Raw genomic sequence first — 20,360 nt, 5'->3', positions numbered from 1 at the left:
TTTCTATTTTTTTTATCATCTTCCTAAAATAAATCCCAAATAAGATTTTAACCATTGATCCAAAAATTAGTATGGAATCTGACGTTGTTATGGACAGTTAGCTTAGGCCTTTTTTTTGTGTAATGAATAAAAACTAAAAAGCATACAAGAAACTGAAGAAACACTGACCTATATAGTGGTTCTGGGCTAGGACTTCAATGATTAGTGACCCGAACGCTTGGCTGCAAAACAGAAACACCGTTAGGACTCGTTACAGGAATGGGGTTATTCCTGTAACCACCCTCCAGCGTGAGAATAAGTCTCGGTTTATGGGAGTAAAAGAAATTAAGGGGAGGAAGTTATGTGAGAGTAAGATGATCATACCTTATACGTTTACCTTTATTTATAGGTTTTCCATTAGGGTTTCCCCTAACCTAGGATATATTCCGATAAGTTAGAGATTTACATGATCTTCCCAAAAAGTTGGAGATTTGGTTGTGTAACTTCCATGCAGATATGGAAGGTTCTAGAATAATCATTTACATTTGTATTAAAATAATAGGTTGTAACCGGGTCGGGTTGACCGATGCGGGTCACACCTCGTCATGTCCCCCCAGTCCGAGTTCATGGAATGAAATCCATTAGCTCGGACTAAGAGAGAAAAAAGGAAAAGTTATTATACTATGTTTATTGCCAAATACGTTGGGCTTAGTGCCGTTACGTTTTTGGGGAAATGACGGCAAAAAGATAGGAGGTGACAGTTGGGTCATCATTGGGATGACAACTGTTTTTACCCCTGTTTGGACACGTATTTCCGCCCGTACGTCTTTTTTGAATTTGAAAAGTTGCTTTTGTGTATAAATAACACCTCTATATGTGAGAGTTCAAACCTCTCTCCCCCAAATCGTTCTCTTATCATTCTTTTCAAAAAATGGCCTCGAAACCTAGTGAATCGTCTTCTTCTGCTGCCGCCACTACCGACGTGCTGTTCTGCAAGTGGGGGGTAACGTCGTACAACAACCTTGTTCAGGATTACGGTATCCGGGCCGAATGGAACCCTGTACTGCTGTCCAAAACGGATACTGCATTCCCTTTGAAGACGGGTAAAATCACGTTGTTTAGTGATTTCTTCAAGTTCTGTAATTTCCGGTTGCCCGCTACCAAGTTTCTCAAATTAGTGCTTGATTTTTACCGTATCCACATTTCTCAATTACATCCTCTTGGCCTGGTGAAACTCCGCCAGTTCGAATTTTCCTGTATTGCCCTAGGTCATATTCCGGAACTGGTTGTGTTTAGGGCTTTCTTCGTGCTTGTGTGGAAATCCCCTTTTTTCACCTTCGATCAGCGAGATACTGATGTGTCCTGCCTTAGGGACATTCCTACCAGTTCTAGGGATAAAGATTGGAAGAAAAAGTTTTTCTATATTGATGCCTCTGTTATCCCTGGTGAAATGCATTGGATGGAAAAGGGGCCAAAAGATAAGGTCAAAGATGAAGGTCCTTCAGAGGACGCGTATGTATCGAACGCTTTGTACACAAAAATGTGTGGCCGTCCCTTCGAGTGTACAGTTATCCCTGAAGGTGCTTTGGTAATGGCCGGTATGAGTTTGTTATGGCGAGATATCCGGCGATACCCCTCGTTTCAAAGGGATGATGCAGGTATGTTTGACTACCCTTGGTCATATTTGTCTTTAATTTCGAGAATGACCTATATGCATTCCGCAGGGGAATGGAGTATGTTTGATTTTGTTGATCCTCCGCGGCACTTGGCGTTAAAACCTGCTGACCGCGTGCTGGATGAAGGGGAGCTGGACGTGTTAGGGATGCACCTTGAACAGTTTATTTTACCCGCTGTACCAGCGGATCCGGCTTCATACATTTCCCCCCTATCAACTGCTTTAACTACCAGTGCTCATGCGGTGGAGAAGAAAATTGCTCGGATAAAGCTTACCGGAAAGAAACAAACGACGACTAATGTTGCTGTTGTTTCTACTGAGGTAGCCGCCTCTCTTGGGCAGGTTGTTTCACTGTCCGCCGGCCTGACTAGCCCTGGACGTGCCCTGAAAAAGAGGAAAACGTTCGTTGTTCCTACCCTAAGTACCTTCGAGGCGATACAAGCTGCTCATGCTTTCCCGATAAGTATGTACCTACTGACCTGGGTTGCTAATGTGGTCTAAAACTTCGTGTTTCTGAATTGTTTCGTGTGGTTGTGTAGGTACCTCTGCGGGAGTAACAACTGGGGTTGCTACATCAACTCCTGTGGCGACTGTGGCATTGTCGGTGCCTGATGCCGGTATTGGCGTGTCTGCGGAGCTCAAAACCCAGGCTTCCGCCACCACTACCATTAGCTGTGCCATGTCGCTTCCTACCCCTACCTTATCTGTAGCTGTGACTGTTGATCCTATTGCTGCACCTCGGACATGCGGCGTTGGTACATCCTTGTTTGATTCGCCCATAAATATTTTTTCTGTTACTGAGAAAGAAGTTACCGCCGCATCCATGGCCCAGGAGGTGACTAGCCTTGGTGGTGCTGCTGCTAGTGAAGCTGGGGGGTCAAGCAGCGGCATTGCTGATGACGGTGTCCGTCTGATTGATGACCTGTTCTTACCAACCGTTCGTTGGGATCCCAATGCTCAAGACAAACGCTATCAGCCACACTGGAAAATCGCGGAATCTTCAAGGCTAATTTTCCCCCCTGTGATTCAACACTGGGTTGAGCGGGCGTATCCCCCTGCCGAGGCGGCGTATGTAGAGAGTTTGAACAATGAAGATCTGATGAATGCTTCGATATCTGATTCTGTGAGCCTACCACGAAGGCTGATTGAAATTCGTCGTAGGTGGATGCATGATAACACCCAACTCCACCAGGCGCGGGCTACTATTCAAGAGCTGAGGGATGACAAGCATCGCTTGGAGAGTCAACTTCAAACTGTGGGGTTAAGGGAAACCAGGTTTGTGTCAGAGAAAAACAAAGCTGAGGAAGATTTGAAGAGGGTGACTGCCCATCTTGCTGAAGAACGGATTATGTGGGCCCGCGATATGGCGGAGAAGGACCGAGTGTTAGCTCAGGCTAAGAATATACAAGAAGAGTTGGAGCGTAAGGCCATAGCGGAGGCCCAAAAGGTGAGACTCGAGTTATCGGCACAATTGGAAAAATTCCGTGTTGACACTGATTTTGTGTCTCAGGTTCAGGAACGGTACCAAGGCTTGACAGCCGAAGTAGAAGCTTCCCATACCAAAGTCCGGCTTCTTCAGGCGGAACTGGAAGAGCGAGAGGGGAAGGTCAAGGAGCTGCAGGACCATTGCGATTCGCTTGACACTCAGAATAGCAAACTTGCTGCATCATCGACATCTCAGTTGAAGGAGGTGGAAAATGCGTTGGCACAATCTAACGCTGAAGTGGATGATTTGACTAGCCAGCTGGCGGCTGTTCGTGGTGACAGGAATTGGTTGATAACCAACGGGCTGGTGGGGGCGTTTGAGTACTTACGCGAGTCGTCCCCCTTTACCAGTTTGATTGATCGCTTATCTGCGGCTGCTTATCAACCCGAGCATCATGATGGTGTGTATAAGGGCTATATGGATTGCCATCAGTTAGATAAGATATCGCTAGACTTTCATGCTGTCAAGAGTAAACTTCAAACTGATATGGCGAATGCCCTAGAAGCGGCATACACCGAGCCGCTGCCCTGTTATGGCGATTTGATGGACAAAGTCAACGAGGATGGGATAGAGTCGCTGCGTTTGATGCTGGACCCCGCGGAGGAGTCTGAAGAAGAATGATAACCTTGTTTCTTTGTTACTTGTTATGTGCTTTTGTTGCCTTGCAAATAACACTATTTGACTTGGGTTTAGTGCCCATATCTGTTTTGATTTGACAGCCGTTTTAATGCTAATGTCATGATTTCTGACACCGCCGTATTTTGAAAATATGGCCCTGTGACGTGTAATGATTATTTTCTATTAATGCATCCAACGTCATCACTGTCAAAACTTTTTTAATCTTTCTATAAATTTACCTCCCTTTTCCTTATTTGGTAGTTTGGACAAGATGGAGAGAAAACGGTATAGGCAAAGGCTCACCGAAATCTTCCGAGTGTTTGATGCTGCCGACGGTTTGCTCCAGTTACAATATCCGGTAACAAGGTCAATGCTTCGGAGGAGGAGACCAGTTCCCAATGTTGTTCCAGCCCGTGCTAATCGAGCATGTCAGAGCATTGTCATCGAGGACCCTCAGCCGGTGGATCCCGGAGTGCCATCCTTATCGGCGGACGTCTTGACGGGTCTTATTCCGGTGGATCATGATCAACGATACCGCCTGACGTACCAACGTCGCTCTGGTGATCACCCTAAAAAGCAACAGATGGACGGGTCAGGTATGGTGGTTACGGTGGTTGGTGATGAATCATCTGGCAACTTGGCAGTTGATCCAGCTGCATTTGTTGATGACGGTGTGGTGGTGCATACCCCTGCAGTGGTGATGGCACCTAACTTCCATCAGTAGATATTTTGAACATGTTCTGTATTTTGGTTCCCATGTCTTGGTTTTTAACGACAGGGACAAGTACTTGGTTTTGTTTGAGATAGGTTATGTGTATGTAAGAATGCCTATCTGTTTTGTGGCGGTGTATGTATCTATTACCAAGATACCCGCCGTAAGCGCTTTATTTGTTAACCCTATGACATATGCAAGTGAAAGTATTTCGTGTTTAAGGGTGTTGTTTGTATTTTTACTGTTTTATGCATTCGTTGTGCGATGGTAACTTAAAACAAAATTAAATGTTTTTTATTAAACTTGGACTGAAGTAAAAACGAAAAGACACCGCTGAGGGTGAGTTACAATTCTGAACTGCGAAAAACTGTTAACTCTTGCTGTTAGGAGCAAGGTTTTAAAGGTAGCATTTTCTTAACTGGGCGATGTTCCAACTGCGTGGTACTGGTGTGCCATCTAGTCTAGATAGGCGATAGGCCCCTTTGCCCAGATCTTCTTGGACGACATAAGGGCCTTCCCAGTTTGGGCCAAGCTTACCCGAAGGTTCCATCCTGCTTGCTTCGTTGTCACGCATGACGTAATCTCCTGCTTTGAAGTTCTGTTTGGCCACTCGCTTGTTATAATACTTTTCTAATGCTTTCTTGTATTTTGCTTCGCTGATGGCGGCTGCCTCGCGCCTTTCTTCCAATAGGTCCAGGCCTTCCCTTAGAGATCTGTCATTGTCATCGCCTGTGTTGAGACGGCGTAGTGACGGTAATCCCGCTTCAGCGGGTATCATTGCTTCCGCTCCATAGGTTAGGCTGAACGGGGTTTCGTTGTTGCTGGTTTTGGGCATTGTTCTATGTGCCCAGAGGACATTTGGCAATTCTTCCACCCAGGAGCTTCCTTCGTGTCCTAGTCGTTTCTTGATGCCATCCAGCAAACTTCTGTTTGTCCGCTCTACCTGGCCATTTCCTGGGGGTGTGCGACCGACGTGAAGATCTGTTGGATGTGGAGATTTCTGCACCATTCCTGGAAAATTCTGTCTGTGAACTGTGTTCCATTATCACTCACCAGGTAGAGTGGTAATCCGAACCTACACACTATGTGTTCCCAGAGGAATTTTTTGGCGTTGTCCGCCGTTATCTTGGCCAAAGGCTTGGCTTCCACCCATTTGGTGAAGTAGTCAACCGCCACAATCAGGTACTTTAACTTTCCGGGGGCTGGCGGAAAAGGTCCTACGATATCCACGGCCCATTTCTGGAAAGGCCATGCCGCTGTCACCGGCACTAGGCTGCTCTTAGGCCTTATTGTTTGAGGAGCGAATTTCTGGCAGCTGTGGTGTCACACCCCAACCGATGGCGGAAACATCGGGATGAGACGAACAAATTGCTCAAAACAACATAACACTAATTGTGACAATATAATTTAAATTCAATTTCATAAATTCTAAAATGTCATACATTGTTCAAATGAACAAACAAGATTCCAACATAGTTTATTTCTAGGTGTGTTTCTAATCCACCCTAACTTGATTCCTTCATCATCTTGACTATCAACCTGCAACATGTATTAAAATAACATCAACAAAAAAATGTTGGCGAGTATACAAGTTTGATACATAGCATAGTAGAATAGAATGTGTAAATACTCATATCCAACACGAATAACATGATCCACTTTGCCTTTCCCAATAGACTAGCAGGAAGTTAACACGTTCAACTTGTTCAATACGTTCAACTTGTTCAGTACGTTCAACTTGTTCCATACGTTCAACTTATTCAATACGTTCAACTTGTTCAATACGTTCAACTTGTTCAATACGTTCAACTTGTTCAATACGTTCAACTTGTTCAATACGTTCAACTTGTTCAATACGTTCAACTTGCATAGCATATGAGATTAACAAGCAGCGAAATGTTTCGTGTTTAAATGTGGATAGAGTGTAAATATAACAAGTTTCAAGTGTTGTGTAATTTGAATATAGAATACATGTTGCACCCAAAGTGTTTAAAACGAAAATGGGATCGAGTATACTCACCTTAGTTTGCGTTGCGTATTTCTTGGTAGATAAGGGAGATTGAATTGAATCCAAGAGGTTTGCAAGAGATTACCCTATTGTGTTTGAGAATTCGTTAATTAAGGTTGGAGAATTAAATAGAAATGATAAAATTGAGGGGATTAAATAACAATAGTATTAAAATAGTAATAATAATGAAAATCACTTAGTATTATTTCTGATTGGTTAATAATGGTAATGATAATAATAACAATTATTGATAATAACAATGATAATAATACTAATTTTAATTGATAATGAAATTATAATAATTTAATTTTATTAACAATATTAATAGTAATAACCGAATTTATATGTTAATAATAATCAAATTTAAAAGTACGGAATTTTATTAATATACGAACTTTATTTATTTAATAATTTTAAATAATTGAATTTAAAATATAATGACAATATTTATACTAACATTCTAATAATGATAGTGATTTAATTATTAATGATAATTCTGGAAAATATTAGTAATGCTAATAATTCGGATTAATAATAAAATATTCCTGATTATTGATAATAAAATTTTGATTTAAGAATAGTAGTAAAGATCCTGATTTTTAAATAAATCTGAGTATATATAATTATAATACTGATATAATAATTTATTCTAATAAAGATAATAATAGTTTGATTAATAAAATTTCTGATATATTCACAAAAATCCTAAAATAATAAATCTGATTATAATATGTATATATATTAATTCTGTTTATATTATACAATACCAATAATAATAATAATAATATAATAATAATAATAATAATAATAATAATAATATTTGTAATAATGATAACAGTAATGATTACGATTATCATATAATGTAATATACAGAATTCTTATAACAGAATGTATATGAAAAGAACGAAAAAGAAAACGAAACCGAAACGGATTATTAGTACCGGGTTTAATCGTCTTCTCCGGCGAAGCTCCGGCAAAGCAGGAGACGGCGGGTTCCTGTACTGTGGACTTCCGGCTTCCGGTTGTCTTCTCAGGCGACGACGGGGGTACCGTGTGCTTGACGTGGTTCCGATAGTCGGCTAGAATTCCGGCGGATGGATTGTCTTCTCCGGCGAAGCTCCGCGTCTTTCAGTTTTTCCGGCGATTATACTAGTAGCGGTTGAGTGTGAGAGGGGAACGGGATGGGTGGTGGTGACCGAGAGGGAAGCTCGGTATTTATAGGGTGTCGATGAGGTTGTGAAGGTTTGGAAATAATTCGAGATTGGACCGAATAAAGGAAGGGAATCGTATTTTTTTGGGTATGATCGATATGACAGGGATGCGAGGGTCCGGTTTACCGAAATTAGATCGCTCGCAAAAAGGAAGGTTGCTGTCATTCGTTTTGGCGGCAATTCCTTAAAAAGCAAATGTTACAACTAGCGTATAAGAATTAAACGGTTCCGTATGTTAACAGCGATGATGGTAGCCCATCTGGTTGAGACGTTTGTTTGTGAAGCGAGTGACCCGGGTTCGAACCGCACGAGGGCCGGTTCTCACCCAGGAGACCCCCTTTTTTGATTGTTTGTCACAAGTTACAGTTTCGGTCCCTATGGTTCAAAGAGTTTGCCTAACGTGACTAACTGGGTTCCTCAACCCAGTTACTTGTCCTCTTCATTAAACAACTAACCTAGTTAGTCTAGTTCTTTAAGGTTTAACTAACTAGGTTAGGCTTAAACTAACTAGATTAACTAGAAATCAAATTTTATAATTCTTTTATTTATTTACCATATTAATTTATTTAATTAATTAAAGTATTAATTTATTTATTACTTAATAATATATATTATAATTATTCGATTTAACCCAATTTTTGGGTTTTTTTTTTTTCTGAATTAACGTACAAATTCCCGATTTTTGAACGGATTACGGTAATCTCTTGGTAACACTTGTTTCTAGAGCTGAGATTAGAATATCTTTCAACGGTTTTTACGTGCTTGACATAGTTTAACGTGTTTCCAAGTGTAATAACATAACATAGTATGAAGACCAGCATATGATCAAAACAATGCATTTTTTTTCATTATGATCCTAGTCTCGAAATACAAAATAGGATATGATGAGAGTACGACTGACTGAAATTAGAAGGTACAACTAATAAAGCTATAAATAGAAAATTCAAAAATACGGAACGTTACAGTCTCCCCTACTTTAGGAGATTTCGTCCTCGAAATCTTAGAAGAAATAAAAGAAACATTGCAATGATTGACCGAGGAAATATGATGGTTGGAGAACAACGCTGATCGTGACGATTTTACCATAAGGGGTTGGTATCTTGAGTTTGGTTGGCATTGAGGGCTGGAGCTTTTGGGGCTGGTTGTCGTTCTTGGTTCCATAAGGGACAGTGTGGGCGAAGGTGTGTTGTATCCCCACACTTGTAACAGGCTCTAACATTGTTTGTTGGATCAGGGTTTTGGCGAGCTTGCTGGCAATGAGCAGTACGATGACCAAAACGGTTGCATATAGTGCATAGGCGACAGTTTGAGTTGGCAGGGTGATGATAGTTGCAAGTCGCACACTTGGGATGGTTTCCAATGTATGGTTTTCTGGTGTTCTCTGGTGTAACAGTGTTTGGGTTAGTAGCAGGTGCAATCGCGTTGTAGTTAGAGTCTTGAAACTTGCGTTTCTTACCCTCGTCACTACTTGATTGTTGGACGATTTGGTTGGCTATCTTAGCAGAGTGGTTTGCGTTGGCGGCTGCAGCAGCTTGTTTGTCGCGAATGCGATTGTTGTTCAGGCTAGCAGCGAGTCGATAGACAGCCTCGATGTTGTCGAGCTGGGCTGCTTCGATAGTGTCTCTCATGGCAGGGGGTAACCCACGGATATACTTCTTGATCATCCTATCAACGGTGAGGACCAGGTGGGGTACAACAAAGCTCAGCTGCTTGAAACGAATGGTATACGCGAGATTATCGTCTCCAACTTGCTTGAGGGACCAAAACTCTTCCTCAAGCTTCTGTTGTTCATGAGGAGGGCAGAATTCCTCCATCATGAGCTGCTTCAATTCTTCCCATGACAACGCATATGCCAGTTCGTTTGAACGAATGTTCCTTTCATTCGTCCACCACTCTAGGGCTCTTGCTTGAAAGACACCAGTAGCACTACGTGTCTTGAGCTCATCAGGACATTCACTATTGATGAAGGTGACCTCGATGCTATCGAACCATTCAAACATAGCGGTCACACCCTCTTGACCAGTGAAGGGTTTTGGGTGACAAGAGGCGAAATGTTTGTAGTTAAAGGCAATGGGCTTAGGTTGGGCAACTTTGGAGTCGATGGAAGAGTTGGGGGTGTTGGAAGCTTGGATTTCGGTCACAACTTTGGGGATAAGGCGAGCGAACTGCTTGGCCATAAAAGCCATCATCTTCTTTTGAGAGCTGACTCTTGACTTTCTGGACGAGTGGGAAAATTGGCGAGATGAAGACATCTACGAATTCGAAATGGAATGAGGATGAGACTTTGATCATAATGATTATTGGAGAAAAATTGTTTAATGTATGCAACACGTAGCACATTGTTTCACATTGTTTCACATAGAATGACATAAGGTGACATAGATTTTTCACATAGGGTAACATGTATGATAGAAAACATGATAAATTTAATTTGTTCACGAAGGAGTATTATTAATTGCTTTAGATTGCGACAATAGTGTAAATTGTGACTTCCCATCTTGAAATGAAGATAACGCTCAATGTAAAATCACATAGAAATTGAGATAACATAAAAGAGATTTATTATAAAACATGGATTGTCACGGAACGTAACATATGACACTTCCAAAGTGAATCGAAGACTTTCTCGAATTAAGGAAACGTGCTTTGGCCTAATAGGTATTAGTACTCTCATCGATGGTCCCCAGGTAGGCAACGGGTCCTTAATGGATTTATACGAATGCCAAACCTAGACAGGACGTCCCGACTACCGGTACCTAACCCTTCCAGTTACTACACGTTCTTAATCGATTGGGAAATCGAGACTTTGGCGAGAGCGAAAATCGAGGAGTGGGACTAGTTAACAAGATGCGAGTATCACCTCTAACTTGATAACATCGTACCCTAACGTGGTTGGTACTTATCCAAAGATAAGGGTCCACTAGAATATGAGATGGAAATTCCCTTCAAGATTTGGATATCACTCCTAACTTGAGGGTAGATTTCGTGCAAAATACAAAGTATAGCTGAATGAAGGTCATCAACAAATGTGGGAATCACCCCTATTTTAGTGAATCATTTCGATTGTGTTATAAGAGTGTCTTCAAAGTCTCCAAGTGTGTATTGTGTTAGCCTTAGGAAAGGCATGTATATTAAGAGTCCAAAAGAAAGTAGAGGGAAGCAAAGAAGATAGAATGGAAGTTGTTTTAAGCAACACATAGTGAAAAAGCTCTTAAACTATAGACTAGGCAAGGCATTCCTAATTCCCTATAGTTATGGCTCTGATACCAATCTGGTATCAGAGTACTCCTACTATAGACTAGGGAAAAGTATAGCAATCCTACCTAATTCCCTATAGTTATGGCTCTGATACCAATCTGTCACACCCCAACCGATGGCGGAAACATCGGGATGAGACGAACAAATTGCTCAAAACAACATAACACTAATTGTGACAATATAATTTAAATTCAATTTCATAAATTCTAAAATGTCATACATTGTTCAAATGAACAAACAAGATTCCAACATAGTTTATTTCTAGGTGTGTTTCTAATCCACCCTAACTTGATTCCTTCATCATCTTGACTATCAACCTGCAACATGTATTAAAATAACATCAACAAAAAAATGTTTGCGAGTATACAAGTTTGATACATAGCATAGTAGAATAGAATGTGTAAATACTCATATCCAACACGAATAACATGATCCACTTTGCCTTTCCCAATAGACTAGCAGGAAGTTAACACGTTCAACTTGTTCAATACGTTCAACTTGTTCAGTACGTTCAACTTGTTCCATACGTTCAACTTATTCAATACGTTCAACTTGTTCAATACGTTCAACTTGTTCAATACGTTCAACTTGTTCAATACGTTCAACTTGTTCAATACGTTCAACTTGTTCAATACGTTCAACTTGTTCAATACGTTCAACTTGCATAGCATATGAGATTAACAAGCAGCGAAATGTTTCGTGTTTAAATGTGGATAGAGTGTAAATATAACAAGTTTCAAGTGTTGTGTAATTTGAATATAGAATACATGTTGCACCCAAAGTGTTTAAAACGAAAATGGGATCGAGTATACTCACCTTAGTTTGCGTTGCGTATTTCTTGGTAGATAAGGGAGATTGAATTGAATCCAAGAGGTTTGCAAGAGATTACCCTATTGTGTTTGAGAATTCGTTAATTAAGGTTGGAGAATTAAATAGAAATGATAAAATTGAGGGGATTAAATAACAATAGTATTAAAATAGTAATAATAATGAAAATCACTTAGTATTATTTCTGATTGGTTAATAATAGTAATGATAATAATAACAATTATTGATAATAACAATGATAATAATACTAATTTTAATTGATAATGAAATTATAATAATTTAATTTTATTAACAATATTAATAGTAATAACCGAATTTATATGTTAATAATAATCAAATTTAAAAGTACGGAATTTTATTAATATACGAACTTTATTTATTTAATAATTTTAAATAATTGAATTTAAAATATAATGACAATATTTATACTAACATTCTAATAATGATAGTGATTTAATTATTAATGATAATTCTGGAAAATATTAGTAATGCTAATAATTCGGATTAATAATAAAATATTCCTGATTATTGATAATAAAATTCTGATTTAAGAATAGTAGTAAAGATCCTGATTTTTAAATAAATCTGAGTATATATAATTATAATACTGATATAATAATTTATTCTAATAAAGATAATAATAGTTTGATTAATAAAATTTCTGATATATTCACAAAAATCCTAAAATAATAAATCTGATTATAATATGTATATATATTAATTCTGTTTATATTATACAATATCAATAATAATAATAATAATAATATAATAATAATAATAATAATAATAATAATATTTGTAATAATGATAACAGTAATGATTACGATTATCATATAATGTAATATACAGAATTCTTATAACAGAATGTATATGAAAAGAACGAAAAAGAAAACGAAACCGAAACGGATTATTAGTACCGGGTTTAATCGTCTTCTCCGGCGAAGCTCCGGCAAAGCAGGAGACGGCGGGTTCCTGTACTGTGGACTTCCGGCTTCCGGTTGTCTTCTCAGGCGACGACGGGGGTACCGTGTGCTTGACGTGGTTCCGATAGTCGGCTAGAATTCCGGCGGATGGATTGTCTTCTCCGGCGAAGCTCCGCGTCTTTCAGTTTTTCCGGCGATTATACTAGTAGCGGTTGAGTGTGAGAGGGGAACGGGATGGGTGGTGGTGACCGAGAGGGAAGCTCGGTATTTATAGGGTGTCGATGAGGTTGTGAAGGTTTGGAAATAATTCGAGATTGGACCGAATAAAGGAAGGGAATCGTATTTTTTTGGGAATGATCGATATGACAGGGATGCGAGGGTTCGGTTTACCGGAATTAGATCGCTCGCAAAAAGGAAGGTTGCTGTCATTCGTTTTGGCGGCAATTCCTTAAAAAGGAAATGTTACAACTAGCGTATAAGAATTAAACGGTTCCGTATGTTAACAGCGATGATGGTAGCCCATCTGGTTGAGACGTTTGTTTGTGAAGCGAGTGACCCGGGTTCGAACCGCACGAGGGCCGGTTCTCACCCAGGAGACCCCCTTTTTTTGATTGTTTGTCACAAGTTACAGTTTCGGTCCCTGTGGTTCAAAGAGTTTGCCTAACGTGACTAACTGGGTTCCTCAACCCAGTTACTTGTCCTCTTCATTAAACAACTAACCTAGTTAGTCTAGTTCTTTAAGGTTTAACTAACTAGGTTAGGCTTAAACTAACTAGATTAACTAGAAATCAAATTTTATAATTCTTTTATTTATTTACCATATTAATTTATTTAATTAATTAAAGTATTAATTTATTTATTACTTAATAATATATATTATAATTATTCGATTTAACCCAATTTTTGGGTATTTTTCTGAATTAACGTACAAATTCCCGATTTTTGAACGGATTAGGGTAATCTCTTGGTAACACTTGTTTCGAGAGCTGAGATTAGAATATCTTTCAACGGTTTTTACGTGCTTGACATAGTTTAACGTGTTTCCAAGTGTAATAACATAACATAGTATGAAGACCAGCATATGATCAAAACAATGCATTTTTTTTTCATTATGATCCAAGTCTCGAAATACAAAATAGGATATGATGAGAGTACGACTGACTGAAATTAGAAGGTACAACTAATAAAGCTATAAATAGAAAATTCAAAAATACGGAACGTTACATGTGGCATTTTCGTAGTTCCATTACGGCGTCTTCGTGCATCCCTGGCCAGTAATACCCCGCGCTATGGATTTTGGCTACTACTGCTCGAGGTCCGGCGTGTATACCGCACAGACCCGCATGGATCTCGCTGATGAGGTACTTTGCCTCTGTTGGGGAAACACATCGCAGCAAGGGGCCCAGTTAAGATTTTCGGTATAGGACACCATTGTTGATTTCATACTGCAGCGCTTTCGTTTGTATCTTCTATGCTTCGCCCTTGGCGGGAGGTAACTCCCCTGTCTCAAGGAAACATAGAATCGGAGTGTACCAGCAAGGGTCTTCCATTGTAACGGCGGAGACATTCCGTGGTTCGATTGAGGGTGTCTGCAGCGTTTCGACTTTGACTTTCTTTTCCATACCTGAGGTGGCGAGTTTGCTGAGAGCGTCTGCTATCTGATTCTTGCCTCTATGTACATGGTTGAGCGTGACGTTGTTGAAAGAAGCCATGAGTTCTTTTGTTTTCGCCAAGTATTTCGCCATTGATTCATCCTTGGCTTCATATGTCTCGTTTACCTGGTTGTTGACCAGCAGCGAGTCAACGTACGCGTCTACCCTTGCTGCCCCCATGGATTTTGCCATCCTTAGACCTGCTAGTAGTGCTTCGTACTCCGCTTCATTATTAGAACATTCGAAATCGAAACGTAAAGCGTACATCAGCCTGATTGCATCTGGACTTATCAGCATTAGGCCGGCGCCAGATCCCTTTCCACTAGATGATCCATCGGTGTATAGCTTCCAAGTCTGCCGGGCAGTGCTGGATTCCGGGATGTCCTGGACGACTGGGTCCACAATAGCTTCTCCTTCCGGTATTTCGGCTAGAAAATCAGCAATCACTTGCCCCTTAACTGTCGTTCGCTTCTGATATTCAATATCCAAGGCGCCAAGTTCAATAGCCCACTTGGCCAACCTGCCAGAAATCTCCGGGTTGTGCAGGACTTGTTGCAGCGGGTAATTGGTTAGGACTTGCACGCGGTGTGCCTGAAAATATCTTCTCAGTCGCCTTGTGGCGTGTACCAGTGCTAGGACTAGCTTTTCCAGTGTGAGGTACCGCGTTTCAGGTCCCGCTAACACCCGGCTTATATAATATATCGGTGTTTGCTTTCCATCCCGTTCAACCATGAGCACAGCACTTACCGCCGTATGAGCTGCCGCCAAATACATCTTTAGTACTTCATTAGGCCTTGGCGCTGTCAGCATGGGCAACCCCTCTATGAAACGTTTCATGTCTTGCAAAGCTTGCTCTGCTTCGTTGGTCCATTTGAAGTTTTTCTTGTTGAGGCAATCTTTTAACGTTTTTATGAAGGGTAATGATTTTTCGGCGTGTCTTGCTAAGAACCTGTTGATCGCTACTAATCGCCCGTTTAGGGCTTGAGCTTCCTTCAGTGTTCGTGGGGAAGGCATTCGCGCTATGGCGGCTACCTTCTCTGGGTTGGCTTTAAAGCCATCTCGGGTGACTACTACACCCAAGAACTTTCCTTCTTCCACCCCGAAAGAGCATTTCTTTGGGTTTAATTTTATGTTGTATTTTCTAAGCCGCTGAAAAGTTTCTTCGATATCTGCTAACATCTGCTTTTCTTCGCTGCTTTTAATTACAAGGTCGTCTACATAGACCTCCAAATTTCGCCCAATCTGTGTCTCGAACACCTCGTCCATTAGCCTCTGATAGGTAGCTCCTGCGTTTCGTAGGCCAAAAGGCATTTTTGTGTAACAGAAAATGCCCACATCGGTGTGAAACGCTGTTTTTTCTTCATCTTCTTTGGACATCTTAATCTGATGGTATCCCTTATACGCGTCCAGGAAACATTTGAATCGGTAGGGTACCAGGGAGTCGACCTTTAAATCAATCTCGGGTAGCGGGTATGCATCCTTTGGGCACGCCTTATTTAAATCTTTGAAATCGATGCACATTCGCCACGTGCCATCTGGCTTTTTTACCATAACCGGGTTGGATACCCATGTATGGTATTGCGTTTCCCTAAGGATTCCAGCCTCCACTAATTTTCGTACTTCCTTGACGACCGCTGCCCGTCGGTCCGGGGCCATGCTACGTTTACCTTGAGCAACCGGCTTAACGCCTGGGAGTGTGGCGAGTTTGTGTTCTGCTTTATTACGGGGGACTCCTATCATGTCAGAATGCTCAAAAGCGAAGATGTCCACATTTCTTTTTAACAGTTGCTTCAGGTCGTTTCTAACTTCTGGCGACAAAGTGTCCCCGATTGTGACCATCTGGTCAGGATGGTATGTACTTAGTGCCCATCTTTCTGGGCCTGTGGCTCCGGTGGGCCCTTGGCGGCATCGTTTGGTACTTAGTACTTCTCCAACCTTGTCACGAAACACAGTGGTGATACCTCGCGGTGTGGGAAACTTAATGAAACCTCTTGTCGTGGAGACTATGGCATCCAATTTCCCCAGGGTGACTCTTCCGATTATCACATTGTGGTACGACTCAGCGCGAACCACAAGGAAGGTTAGTAGTATGGTTCTTTCTTTGGGTGACTGCCCAAAAGTTACCGGGAAAGTGATTTGACCAATAGGGTCTACCTTTTCCCCTGTGAACCCTTTGATGGGGGCGTGTACTGATTCGAGCAACTTTCTATCTTCTGGTTGCATTCTGTTGAAGCAATGTTCATAGATAATGTCTTCCGAGCTCCCGGTGTCGACTAGGATTCGCCTCATGCGGTAGTCTCCTACTGCCGCGGATATGATCAGGGCATCTGTAGTGAGGTGCAAGTCTTCCATTCGAGGTTCTATGGTCATTGTTGCCAACATCCAAGGTTCGAGCGTGGAGAAACTCCGCTTTGCCCCTCCTCCCATATCCGCGTGCACCATGTTCAATTCACGCGGCCTCTTGCCTGCCGCCTTGTCATTTTCTTCTTTGACGACAGGCGGGCCTTGCTTGATGTCTCGTACTAAGTGTGCCAATTTGCCCGACTTTACAAAGTATTCGATCTGCTTCTTAAGCTGAAAACAATCGTTGGTGTCATGCCCGCTCCCCTTGTGGTACTCACAGTATTTACTCGTATCCTTGTTGGGGTTGTCTTTCAATGGTTTTGGTGGGTTAAGCCTGAGGTTTTCTGAGGCTAAAATCTCAGGCGGTGTCTTGCTTAAGTTAGGATATTCGGATCGAGGTTTCGATGGCTCATTTCTTGAATAGGAGTTTCGGTGCCTGTCATATAGGCGAGTCTTTGTCATTTCTCTGGTATCGGTCCCCCTATTTTTGCTTTTAGGTCCCCGGTGATCTTTTTCCTCCTGATTCTTTAGGGCTTCTTTCTTCCTATTGGCTGCGTGGCTGGCTGCTACCGCCTTCTCTTGAATAACATATACTTTGGCTATTCGCAGTATTTCATCGATGGTCGGGGGTACGCCATCCCTTCCATGTAGCGTTCTCAGCAACTCGTCGTCATTGACCCCCTGGAGGAAAGCTCCACATGCCAGATCATTCGTCACGCCTGGGATCGCCAGGCTTTCCTTGTTAAACCTGATGATAAAATTTTCTACCGTCTCATTGTCCCGCCGATGGATGTGAAGGAGCTCGTTTTTATCTTTCGTGTGTCTGCGCTGCTGGCTAAACTGCAAGATAAACTTTGATTCTAAATCTTCAAAGCTATCTATTTCGCCTGTGGGCAGGCTATCCCACCAGACTCGGGCCGCGCCTACTAGCGTTTGTACGAACATTTTGCACCATAAGGGCATGGACCAATAGGCCACTTCGCCGGCGCTCTTGAATAAGTTGAGATGATCATCCGGGTCGGCGAGACCATCATACTTGCCAACCGTTTGGGGCATTTTGGGTTTTTCCTTGATAGGCGCCTCGGCAATCCTTCGAGTGAATTTAGATCGGAACGTCGCGTCTACCAGCTTGTACGGTCTGGTAAGTTCATCTCCTTCCACATTTGTAGGCTGTGCTGGTGGGGCGTCCATACCCGGGACGGTTCCCACTATAGGGTTGGAGTTTCCTAATGGAGACACCCGGGGCCTGACTGTGTTTCCCCTGTCGTACACAGGCTCAGCCGTGGGTGGAGTCTGGGTATAAATCGGTTGTGGTGTTGGGACATTCCACCAGGGCGGCATGTAAGCCGCGTATGGCGATTGAGAGCTACCCTGCGTGGTTCCCTGGAGCGAATACGCCGAACCCCCGTATGGGGGTAAGTACCCATAAGGGGGTGCATAACAATACCCAGGGAAGTATACTTGGTTTCCTGGTGTGACTGGGGCATTCATTATTCCGGCCGGCATGACGACCGGCTGGTGAGGCGGTGTTGATAGTGCCGTCGTGAGCGCCGCTGAGTATAGTGGTGGCATTGAGTTGGACACCAGCGGTTGGTAGTATTGAGGCATGCTAGTTTGTGAAACGATGGTGCTGGGGCTCGCCGATGCGATGACAGGGACGGAAAAGAGGCGTGAAGCCTGTGTATTAGTAGTTATCGCCGGGGTGAACATATTACCGTTAGCTCCCCCCAACTCCCTTGATTGTGGTTGTGAGGGCATGTAAAGAAACGGACTCGTCACCACAGTCTGGGAAGAGATGGTGGTGATGTTGTCAAAACCTGGCGGTGGTCCTTCTGCCTCGAACTCTGGGTCTAGCGACCTCTTAATAGCTGGGGAAGACTGTGGTACGGCACCGAGGCTCGCCCCCAACGCCAAGTTATTGTTTGTTATCGTTTGATCTGCTACGTTCTGATCACTTGCCATGAGGTTCTGTCACTGAATAGGTCCCACGGATGGCGCCAATGAAGAAACACTGACCTATATAGTGGTTCTGGGCTAGGACTTCAATGATTAGTGACCCGAACGCTTGGCTGCAAAACAGAAACACCGTTAGGACTCGTTACAGGAATGGGGTTATTCCTGTAACCACCCTCCGGCGTGAGAATAAGTCTCGGTTTATGGGAGTAAAAGAAATTAAGGGGAGGAAGTTATGTGAGAGTAAGATGATCAATACCTTATACGTTTACCTTTATTTATAGGTTTTCCATTAGGGTTTCCCCTAACCTAGGATATATTCCGATAAGTTAGAGATTTACATGATCTTCCCAAAAAGTTGAAGATTTAGTTGTGTAACTTCCATGCAGATATGGAAGGTTCTAGAATAATCATTTACATTTGTATTAAAATAATAGGTTGTAACCGGGTCGGGTTGACCGATGCGGGTCACACCTCGTCAGAAACATACCAAACGAGTTCGGTTAGACACGATTTGAAAGACGGCCGGAGATGACCTTTATTCCGGCGGGTTCGTGAGAGATAAACATAAGGGATTTGGATGTTGTTTCAAGTTATGGTCAGTTCGTATGGGGTCGAGTGATCTCAATTTATACTTGACTCGAGCAATTTAACGATAATGTTCAAGTTTGTAAGTTTTGGAGCTTTGGTCTTATCGGATAAGCGTTAATGTGCAACGAAAATGGGATAAAACATCGGTATTAGGTTGAGATTATGTAGAGATAAGGATTATCGAAAGAAATATGAGCTAAAACGAAGAGATCAACCGATTTCGGAGTTGCCGGAAAATCGCCGTTAAATCCGGACGAGATAAGGAGAGATGGTCGGTGTTTGGGATTCCTTCCCAAAAATGACTTATCGAGTTATATGGAGCTAAAAGTCTTTTTTGAGAAGGAGAAGCTTAGCCAAACAGTATTGAGAAGTTAGAAAGATGAGAAAGCTTAGCCAAACACAAGCATGAAAAGGACTTTTCAAAGTGGTTTTTTGTCTTCAAAAAGGAGAAAGGAGAAGTCACAAATTGTGACTTTTTGAGAAGAAGAAGTCCTTCTAAGAAGGAGAAGTGAAAAAGCTTAGCCAAACATCCCCATGGTCTGATGATCTTCTTTTGTTACTTTTGGACTTTTACATCTTTAGTCCTTGAGGTTTTAAACCATTTAAACTTGTTTTTTTTTTTTTTTTTTCCTATTTAGTACTTAACTTTATAAAAAAACACCACTGTGTCCACCTAGTGATGTTATGTTCCATAATCTTATATCTTATAATTATAATATAATCTTTAATATAATAAGTTCCTTTATGTGTTTCTAAAAAAAACTTAAAAGTGTGAATATCATAATTAATTTGATTAAGGTTTAACTTGATGTTTAAGTATATAAAGAAAAAAGGAACTTAAATCTTGGTATAAAAAAATATATAGGTCAGTTATCATCAATCAGGTATATATTGGTTTATATATATTTCTTTTTTTTTAAATAGATTTAATAATACCAAACTTTTTGTACATTGTTTTCTTAAATAAAATTTGATGTATATGCAAGGGTCAAGTTATTCTACAAAGGCTTCTAATTGTAAGAAGGATTTATAGAGTGACAAGTGTCTAATAACCTAAAACTAAACCCACTACATCACCACTGAAAACCTAAACATCCACCTCCACCCCACCACCACCCAAAAA

The sequence above is a fragment of the Helianthus annuus genome, chromosome 12 (assembly GCF_002127325.2).
Source record: "Helianthus annuus cultivar XRQ/B chromosome 12, HanXRQr2.0-SUNRISE, whole genome shotgun sequence".
NCBI classification, from domain to species: Eukaryota; Viridiplantae; Streptophyta; class Magnoliopsida; order Asterales; family Asteraceae; genus Helianthus; species Helianthus annuus.
The sequence above is the reverse complement of the archived record's forward strand: the minus strand, read 5'-3'. Positions refer to the sequence as shown.